Below are 11,207 nucleotides of genomic sequence, written 5' to 3' on the forward strand. Positions count from 1 at the left end.
TCGAACCTCGTGAAACCCTGACCTCCATCATGCCACGTGTGGCCGGTCGTGTTGATATTGATCAAATCCTCACCGGCGTGTCGGAAGGTAGAGTGACTCGTAAACAATTAACAAACTTTTGTTCTCACTTTTCGTTTGTCTCTAGTACCGTGCCACACAGGGTTCAGGATGCATTGTGTGACAATGACTGGCTCCTTGCTATGCAAGAGGAGTTAAACAGTTTTACACGCAACGAAGTATGGTCATTGGTAGAACGACCAACTGAGGAACATAATGTCATTGGCACTAAATGGATTTTCAAGAACAAGGAAGATGAGAATGGGACTGTCCTACGCAACAAGGCAAGGTTAGTAGTACAGGGGTACTCCCAAGTTGAACGTTTGGACTTTGGTGAAACTTTCGCCCCTGTTGCTCATCTTGAATCCATTCGCATTTTATTGGCCTATGCTGCTTTCAATGGTTTTACTTTGCATCAAATGGATGTGAAAAGTTCTTTTCTTAACGGCCCTCTGCAAGAAGAGGTATATGTATCACAACCACCTGGGTTTGTTGACCCTCACCACAAAGACCATGTATACAAACTTCACAAGGCTCTGTATGGCGTCAAACAAGCACCCCGTGCTTGGTACGATCATCTTAAGAAGTTCCTACTCGATGATCGTTTTGTGGTGGGGGTGATCGATCCCACTCTTTTTACTAAGAGGGAAAATGGTGATTTGATCTTATGCCAAATGTATGTAGATGACATCATTTTTGGTTCTCCTAACATCCATTTATGCAAGAAGTTTGCGGCTTCCATGACCAAGACCTTTGAGATGTCACTCAACACGGACTTGAAGTTCTTTCTTGGGTTTCAAATAGAACAATTTCAAGAAGGGATTTTCTTGTCTCAAACTAAGTACCTCAAGGACATTCTTGAAAAATTAGATATGACAAATGCTAAACCAATGAAGACACCCATGGCCACAGATGTAGTTCTAAATGAAGACACAAACGGTATTCCTTTTGACCCATCTACTTACCGCTCCATGATTGGTTCGCTACTTTATCTTTGCGCATCTAGACCGGACATCATTTTAAGTGTAGGCATATGTGCTAGATTTCAAGCTTCCCCTAGGGAAAGCCATCATACGGCGGTTAAGCATATTCTTAGATACCTTGTTCACACCCCAAAGTTAGGCTTATGGTACCCTAAGGATGCAAAGTTCGATCTTATTGGGTACTCCGATGCGGATTGGGCCGGTGACAAAGTGGGACGGAAATCCACTTCCGGTGCATGTCAGTTTCTTGGACGCTCCTTGGTAAGTTGGTCCTCGAAAAAGCAGAACTGTGTTTCTCTCTCGACGGCCGAGGCCGAATATATTGTAGCCGCAAGCTCTGCAACCCAACTGCTACGGATGAGGCAAACACTACAGGATTATGGTATCACGTATCGACACGTTCCTCTTCTTTGTGATAATGAAAGTGCCATAAAGATCTCCGAGAACCCCATTGATCACCCTCGCACAAAACATATTGATATTAGGTATCATTTCTTGAGAGACCATGTGCAAAAGGGTGACATTGACATTACCCATGTGGGTACCGACATGCAGCTAGCCGACATTTTCACCAAGCAACTTAGCATAGCTAGGTTCTGTCAACTTAGGCGTGAACTTGGTATCTTGGATCTTGACAACATAACTTGAAACCTTGCACACATACACACACACTCACATTATGTTTGTGTCTTGATGTGGGCATGCATTTAGGGGGAGTGAGTCTTAATTTTCTGGTTTTGAGCTTACAAAGTACGCATAAATCAATTTATGTCCATAAGTAGTATATGTAATGCTTTTAGGCAACTATGTTCATAATTTTTGTGAGAAACCATGAAAAATCATCATCTCATCATCAAAAATTCCAGAATCAGCCTCTGCCTCCTCCTCTTTCTCGGTCGTCCGACGTGTCTCGGACGTCCGGCGGCAAATCTCCTTCCGGTCGTCCGACTAGTGTCGGTCGTCCGACGGCACAAGTGTCGGACGTCCGACGCATCGGGGCCTATAAATAGCTGGGTGCGGGGCTGGGCTTTGCCCCTCACGCGCCCCCTTTTTTCCCCTGCCACCGCCGCCGCCAGCTCCAGTGCGCTCGTCAGCGCCGCCACTCCCGAGATCTGCCCGATCTCCTCCGCGGATCCTTCTCTTCTTCCTCTTCTTCCTCCGCGGGATCCGTCTACAGGTATCTCCTTCGTTCCCCTCGCGTTTGGTTCCCTCTCTCCCAAGTCCACGTGTTCGTTCCTATGGTTTGACCATGTGTGTTCGTCATTTGGGGTTTCCATCCGTGTAGGTTGGTGTGCACCATGCCCAAGGTCAAGCAGGCCACATGGAAGAACGTTGCTGGCTCATCCTCTCGCGCCCCTACTAGCACGGGGTCGGACTCGGATGGGCCACGTCGTCCCTTCAAACGGAGTGCCCGGCGTTCTCCGTCTCCACAGCTCCCTTCATTGTCTGATGGTGATGACTCCGACTTCGAGGATGAGCTTGCCGCTGAGGACCTTGCTGACCAGCCCGCCGATCGGAGGTCCAAGCCAAAGCCCGGGACTCGCAGGGCGTCCTATATGCCACCACCTCCTCCTGCTCAGCCCGCAGGTGAAGCTCGTCGCATCTCACTATAACCCCCTGCTACCTTAGGTCGTGCAATCACGAACTTCACCACACTTGCCAGGTCTTCATACCTCACTTTCCTCCGCGACATTGATCAATTCGCTGTCGCACGTGACTCTACGGACTCACGTTTCCGCACACACGTCCAAGCGGACATTTTTACTACAGTCAAAGTTCCTAAGGGTCTATCTGTTCATCTCTACATAGATCTTGAGCATATTCGCATGCACCCGGCGAAATACCCGGGTGCCCTTGAGCTTATTGAGGCATTGGGCTTGCCGCCCCGTTTGCTTTTCATCACGATTTTAATGCTGCTGCCATTAACGAGTTCTTTGCCACATGCTTCTTTGCTCCAAACCACACTGTTAGCTGGATCACCTCTGACGTTCGCTTCGCAGCTTCTTATGATACATTTGTTGCCGCACTTGGTTTCCCCAACCCCGGCTTCAAAATACATAGGAATGATCGTAACCATGCACCTAAGTCCATTGAGGCGTGTGGGTATCTTCTCAAACCACTCAGTGAGCTTGATTTGGATGAACGCATGAAGGATCTTAACCAGGTATCCATCTGGCACTCACCTTACTTCATCATCTTTCAGTGTATCATCCGTACCATCTATCCCAAGATGGGTGATAAGGGCTCTTGCAGTGGCTACTGTATTGACATCATGTCTCACTTGTACGAGCACCCCAAGAGAAAAATTAATGTGCCTCTCTTTCTATGGCATGAGATTCGGCTTGCTAGATTTCAATACAAGCGAGCCTTTCCTCATGCCCCCTTCATCCAGGCTCTTATTAATCATGTTGCTGATTTCTCTGTTGCTGTCACTCACACACATCGCAAGTGGGTCATTCCCGCTCACATGGCGAATAACTTTGCTCCCAAGAAAGCCCGATCCTCCACATCCACTCGCCGCACTGCTGCCCGGTCAGCCACCCCCTCATCTAGCTCCGCTCCTCTCGGTCGCATTGCCAAATTCCTTGGCAAGGCACATTCTGCTATGATGAAGGCCGTCTCTTTCCAGTGTGGTCAAACCCATGATGTGGTTTCTCGCCTAGTCTCCTCCAAGAATGCCCTCAAGGATCGTCTGAGAGCCCCGGGCGCTCTTGATGTGAGTGATGATGAGGCCCCTCCCGCTGCTCCTCCTTCTGACTCTGGCTTCCCATCTGGTCCTGAGTGGGCTGATTTCCTTGACGAGGCTGGTGGCAGTGGCTTGCCTGACAATGAGGATGATGCTGATGATGATGCTGATGAGCTCTGAGCATGGTTGGTGCTGTTGGTGCCTCCCTTTTTGGTACTTGGTGCGAAAGGGGGAGTAATGTATCGTAGTTTTTAGTCTTTGGAGATTTAATGTAATGGAGAAACTCAAGTATGGCTACTTATGAATGATTGTGATTGCTATGGATTGCTATGATATCATCATAGACTATTATGTTTTTCTCCACTACTTCTATGATGATCTATTATCTCTACATGATGATCCATTATATGTTCGATAAACACATTAAAAGGGAGCTCCGATATTTTATCATGCACATACTAAGGGGGAGCTCCGTACTAAATATCTCCTAGGATATAATGTATGTTAAATCTTTTTGAGACCTATGTATATGTTGTCATCAACTACCAAAAAGGTGGAGATTGAAAGTGCATGTTATGCCCCTAATCGACTTTTGGTGTTAATGACAACACAAATATAGGAAACTAATCCTATTTGTTGAGTGTATCTCAGGATGGCAAGTACTTTAGTAGATTAAGAATTATGTGCCAAAGGTGGTCTGAGAAGATCGGGATTTATAGGTCAAGAAGGCTCGGGATTGATAAAAGATGATGTAGACTATCCTTTTGAGTTCACTATTCTTGAGTATACGGATCCCACACTATTAAGAGGGGATCACAGGTTTTGCGATGAACTTGCTCATACCACATCTTCACTATTCTGCTCAATACCACATATTCTCTACTCTGCTCCTATCTCAAAACAGGTCTATTGGTTCGGACATCCGGCTCCCTCCGGACGACCGACCAGCTTCAGAAATCCGGAGCTCTGCACCAGAAGAACGTGACCTCTATAACTCGGGTTTCCGGCTCCCTCCGGACGTCCGAGGGCCGAACATCCGTCCCCTTTCGGAAATCCGGAACCTCCCACCATAACAAGTTGAGTCGAATAACTCGGATTTCCGGCCTTCTCCGGACTTCCGGTCGCTGTTCAATTCACAGTGTTTCCAGTCGTATCTACAGCCCTCGGACGACTGACCCTTGTCGGACGTCCGACCCCTTGCGGACGCCCGGACTTCCTAAACTGTCGGACGTCCCGACCATGTGTGACTTAAAGTGTCCCCAACGCCTGTTTTACACTCCCCACTATATATACCCCTCTTCCACTTCGTGATAGGGTGTCCAACACAGGTAGAACACATTCAAGAACACCTTTCTTCTCACTCACTCTTGTCTACACCAAATCTTAGATCCCAAGAGCATTTGTGAGTCCCTTTGAGTGTTGTTCCAATCAAAAGATAGACCGTCTCCTTCTCCTCCTTCCCACCAAAGTGATTTGTAATTTGAGTAAGTTTTGAGCAATCCCCGTGATCTTGTTACTCTTGGAGGTTGGAGACTCCTAGGCGGTAGGAGTCTTCGGAGAGGAATCAAACCATTGTGATTCCCCCCGGAAAGTTTGTGAAGGTTTGGAAGCCACCTCAAGGCTTACCACTAGTGGTTGAGAAACGCCTTCGTGGAGTTATCTCAAAGGGAGAATAGGGTGAGCCTTCGTGGCGGTTGTGTGCCTTCGTGGTAACATCCGCCCCTCTAAAGGTGACGTAGCTTCCCTCCAAGGAAGTGAACATCGGGATACATCCTTGTCTCTCTTGGAGTTTCCGTTATTCCTAACCCTAACTCTCACTACTAGAAAAAGGGCTATAGATGATATACACACTAATGGCGCACCACACAAGTAGTGCGCCATTACTATATAGTAGTGGCGCACCATGTGCAGGTGTGCCATTAGTGTGGTGGACACTAATGGCGCACCACACAATCGGCGCGCCACTACTATATTTTTTTGCAAAACTACTAATGGCGCACCACCAGCTAGTGCACCATTAGTAACCAGGGTTACTAATGGCGCATCTGTAGGTGGTGCGCCACTACTATATTTTTTTTGCAAAACTACTAATGGCGCACCACCAGGTGGTGCGCCATTAGTAACCAGGGTTACTAATGGCGCATCTGTAGGTGGTGCGCCACTACTATATTTTTTTTTGCAAAACTACTAATGGCGCACCACCAGGTGGTGCGCCATTAGTAACCAGGGTTACTAATGGCGCATCTGTAGGTGGTGCGCCATTAGTAACCGCCGACGACCCCCCGCACCCTCCCCCGCTCCACCACCGCCACCGCCCCCCGCACCCTCCCCGGCCCGCTCCACCGCCGCCGCCGACCCCCCGCACCCTACCCCGCTCCACCACCACCGATGACCCCCCGCACCCTCCCCCGCTCCACCACAACCGACGAACCCCCGCACCCTCCCCGGCCCGCTCCACCGCCGTCGCCGACCCCCCACACCCTCCCCCGCTCCACCGCTGTCGATGACCCCCGCACCCTACCCCGCTCCACCGCCGCCACCGACCCCCCACACCCTCCCCAGCCCGCTCCACCGCCGCCGCCGACCCCCGCACCCTCCCCCGCTCCACCGCTGTCGACGACCCCCCGCACCCTCCCCCGCTCCAACGTCGCCGACGACCCCCCGCACCCTCCCCCGCTCTATCGCCGCCGGCGACCCCCTGCACCCTCCCCGGTCTGCTCCACCGCCGCCGACGACCCCCCGCACCCTTCCCTGCTCCACTGCCCCCGACGACCCCCCGCACCCTGCCCCCGCTCCACCGCCGCCGCCGACCCCAGCACCCTCCCCCGCTCCACCGCCGCCGTTGACCCCCCGCACCCTCCCTGTCTCCTCGCTCGGTTCCCTCGAACGGAATCGACCGAGCGCACCACCCCCCCCTCCCTCCCGCCGAGCACCATTGCTATCCAAAATATATATATTACAAATGGCGCACCTCTCTGGGGTGCGCCATTGCTATCCAAAAAAGGATTACTAATGGCGCATCTCTCTGAGATACGCCATTGCTATATAAAAAAATTACTAATGGCGCACTGCATGGGGATGCGCCATTAATATAAAAAAATTCTAATGGCGCACCCCCGAGCGGTGCGCCATTGCTATCCAGCCGCAGGCCCCAGACCCCATCGCCAACCCGCTCCTCCGCATCCTCCACCCGCACACCGACGCCGCGCACACCAAGGCCCAGCGCATCGGCCTCCACCCCCCGCCCCCCAAACCCTAGCCCCATCCCCAACCCCATTCCCATGGAGGTCGAGGTCAAGCACCGCGCCTCTCCGCGTACCTCACGCCCGCCTCCTCCGCACCGACGCCCAGCGCAACGCCTTCTTCGACGCCCCAGACCGGCCCCTCGCCGCCGCCACTGCCGTGCTCCGCGTCCGCCTCTACGGCCCCGACGACCGCGCCCCCTCCCGCGCCGTCCTCGCACTCAAGCGACGCGCGCGCATGGACGCCGACATCAGCTGCGTCGAGGAGGTCGAGGAGCCGCTCGACCCCAAGGCCGAGAGGCTGCGCCTCGACGGCGACTCACAGGCCAGGCACTACCGTGAGGCTGAGGACAAGCTCGGACACGGCAGCCGCTGCCGCCATCGAGCACCTCCAGCGGAATCCTATGCTATTGGATCCAGATGAGATCGCATGTTCTAGATCAACCTTGCACAGATCGGCACCGCCCTTGCCAGCCTGCAGCTCATCACACCGAAGACAAGCTAACAGGTATGATGAAGCTTCCTCCTTCCCAATTAACCACTTCATGTTTTCAGTCATTTGTGATTTGTATGGTGATATGGACAGAATCCATATTCGTTTCTGGAGATGACCCTTTAGCTATGCCTACAAGGGGTTTTATAATTATTCAATCGAGCTGCAGAGGTTCGGTGAGTAAATTATTCCCGTTTGATGTGTGACATCCGTAACTAGCTACTAGATATGTATTACAAGATGTTATTAATATGTTGAAGTTTTTTAAATTTCAATATTATGTCCACTATTTGGGTCACTTCTGTCGATCCTTCTTATGGTAATATACTTGTGCTTTTTTGTGCAGGATTATTTGGCGTAGCAAGAATCACAGAGTTCTAGGTCAAATCAAATGATGGACAGGGAAATAGCTGCCTTATGAGCCAACATTTAATACTAAAATAAGGATTTTTGAGAGATCGGATGAGATAGTAACAGAACTGGATGGCTAAGTATATCTCGCATGTTTCAGAAATTTCTACCGAAGAAATTGGATACTTCGCTATTGTCGTTTCTGGAAGGCCACTTGTCAAGGTTAGGGGGTAATGATTTTTTCTATTCTTTGTTAGCTATATGACATATTGGTTTTGCACACAATTTTTTTATGCAGTATGCATTGCTGCGTCTGAAGTGTCTTGTTTTTAATTTATGAAAAGGAAACTCCATGAAGCGACGTACAACAAGACCCTGGATCTATGTGACCATAAGTTAACAAAGGAAGTGTTTCTATCGAAGGTATGTGGACTTTAGGAGGAAATTCGCAGTACAGCCTAGAGCAAAAATACAAAGGAATACCTTTTCTTTTCTGTGTGCTGGTAAACCATAATCTCTCCTTCTATCTCTTTATCACATGGGAATACCAGGTAGTGTCAATATGGGTACTGCCAGCATGAACGCACGCAAGAAAATGTGCTTATCTTTTCTTTTCTTTCGAGTTTGGAAACTGGCTAGCAGTTTCAGTTTGCAGCGCAAAAAGGCTGATGCCCTACTAAAACTATCATTCCCTTTAGGTTTGGGTAACAGCTTGAAGGTGAAGATTAAAATCTTCAAAATAGTAGCGCTACTTTGTAATACTACTATAAATACGCTCAGTTGTCTTGATGTATGATTGTATTGAAGTGACACAATTTCTCAAAACTGGCATGATGCTCCGAGAACAATGCTTCCTATTTACAAGGAGCTTTTATGAGTTGGCCTAACGATATGGGTTTTCAGGTTAGATACAGTTATCTACATTTACTTTGCTTTTCTATTGCTGGGTAATCTTCTTATGCCATCATTTTCTCAATATTTTTATGGTGCAGGTATCTGGTCCCGAGCTGATGGAGACAAGATCTGTTGCTGCTTCCGCTTTCGATTGTAAGTGAATCCTTTGATGAGAGTGCTTTTTTTTGCTCTCTTGATACTACATCCAATTCACATATTTAATATATCCTTGTTTGAGAAATTGTTCATGTATGTGCTTCATTGCTCTAGGAAAAACCGAGTGAATCTTTTCAGGACAATAGGCGCTGATTATATTTCATTGTAATGGCCGTTGCCAACACACGTACTATGGTCACGTGCAACTTCTATTTCGCTCCCCACTGGAGACCACCACCCAGATCCATCTCTTCTCAACCATGTTGATGCTCAGGGGAGTTGCTTACATGCGTTCTTGTTGTCAATCCGTGACGGCATGGCCTCCCCGTGCCCTCCATAGAACATGGGAATGACCCGTGTTCTAGCCGTTTGCTTGGGTTTTTAGCTGAGGGAGAAGGGGACGACCGCTGTCGCTCCTTCTCTCGAGCCTTCGTCGTGTTGAATCTGTGGGCAGAGCGGGGCACGCACGTGATGGATCTACTCCTAGCACCTCAAGCCGCACATCTTCGAGGTGATTGCTTCATCCACATTCAATATCGGTTCTCGTGTTTACTCCTTTTGTGGGTCGATGGATGCATGATACTCTGATCGTAATAGGTTGTTGTGGTACATATCGCACATTGGCACTCTGAAACAAGCCTGCAGTTTTCTCAAACAAAAATAACGTGACATGCCAGTGAAGAGGACTATAACATTCCAATGGAATAAATTGTAGTTACTTCTTCTTTGCTTCTCAAAGAAAAGGATGTTATATTAACTTGATGTTGCTCTTCTTCGTAGGATGAACAAATGGCACCTTGTAGTGTAGCGACCCGACTCAAAACGAGTCAAGCCTCTGTGTTTCTGTGCCATCCCTGGATTAGTATGCTGGCACACACAGTACATCAATGTATATATCAAAGTGCAATCACATGTAAATAGCGTAAAACTGATATATACCTTAAATATTTCAGCGGAAGCAGTCAAGGGAGTGGAGTCCCAATAAACACCAACGGCAAGTTGAAGTAGACCGTAACCCTGAATCGTACTCTTACTCGTCGAACAGAAATATCTGCAACATAAGACGTTGCAGCCGTGTAGGTCAGCATATTGAATATGCTGGCAAGTCACATAAGAGAGGGGTGAAAAGTAATCATCTATACTATATGCATATATGGCAGGTGGGGCTATAAGTTTTTAGCGAAAAGCAAGTTTTCTCCTACAACAAGAGGGGGCTAAAAGCAAAATGTTACTACTTTGTTGGTTGTTAACGAGATGGTTCCGCCAACCAGTTCTCGTACCCGAGTTGTCAATATTTACCCTCATCAAATATATTTAATGGTGTTGAGAAATCCAGATAACTTCAGTTCCTTTGGCTCAAGTTGTCCATGACCGTGGACACGGCTAATCGATTAGGTTTGAGTACTCTGCAGAGTTTTGCACACGTTCCCCACAAGATTTGATCGCCTCCGAGTATGTCCTCGCACTACAGGGTGTTTGAAGACCGGATGATCAAAACATGGTCTTTCAACGGGTCCCTCTGAATCCCTGTCGGTGCCCATCCATTCCTACCGTTCTTCTACATCTGCTAGCACCGCCTGTCCAGAGTCGCCGCCTTGTCCAACCAAGCTAGAGCCCATAATGACTTGTGGCTGTGCAGGTAAGCCTTGGGTCTTGAAAATATCCATCCATCTCTTTGAGCCTGGGTGAAGCTTTCCGCAGGATGTCATGGCCTCTCCAGCATCCCGGGTCATCCACTGGGTTCTCCAGGGAGCCGATCAACCGTCCTTCACCCAGAGTTGCATTGCGTCCAAGGTCTTGAAAATCTTCGAGGTGATTGCTTCATCCACATTCAATATCGGTTCTCGTGTTTACTCCTTCTGTGGGTCGATGGATGCATGATACTCTGATCGTAGTAGGTTGTTGTGGTACATATCGCACATTGGCACTCTGAAACAAGCCTGCAGTTTTCTCAAACAAAAATAACGTGACATGCCAGTGAAGAGGACTATAACATTCCAATGGAATAAATTGTAGTTACTTCTTCTTTGCTTCTCAAAGAAAAGGATGTTATATTAACTTGATGTTGCTCTTCTTCGTAGGATGAACAAATAGCACCTTGTACTGTAGCGACCCGACTCAAAACGAGTCAAGCCTCTGTGTTTCTGTGCCATCCCTGGATTAGTAGGCTGGCACACATAGTACATCAATGTATATATCAAAGTGCAATCACATGTAAATAGCGTAAAACTGATATATACCTTAAATATTTCAGCGGAAGCAGTCAAGGGAGTGGAGTCCCAATAAACACCAACGGCAAGTTGAGTGTAGACAGTAACCCTGAATCGTACTCTTACTCGTTGAAG

Source organism: Hordeum vulgare, chromosome 1H, assembly GCF_904849725.1.
Source record: "Hordeum vulgare subsp. vulgare chromosome 1H, MorexV3_pseudomolecules_assembly, whole genome shotgun sequence".
NCBI lineage: Eukaryota > Viridiplantae > Streptophyta > Magnoliopsida > Poales > Poaceae > Hordeum > Hordeum vulgare.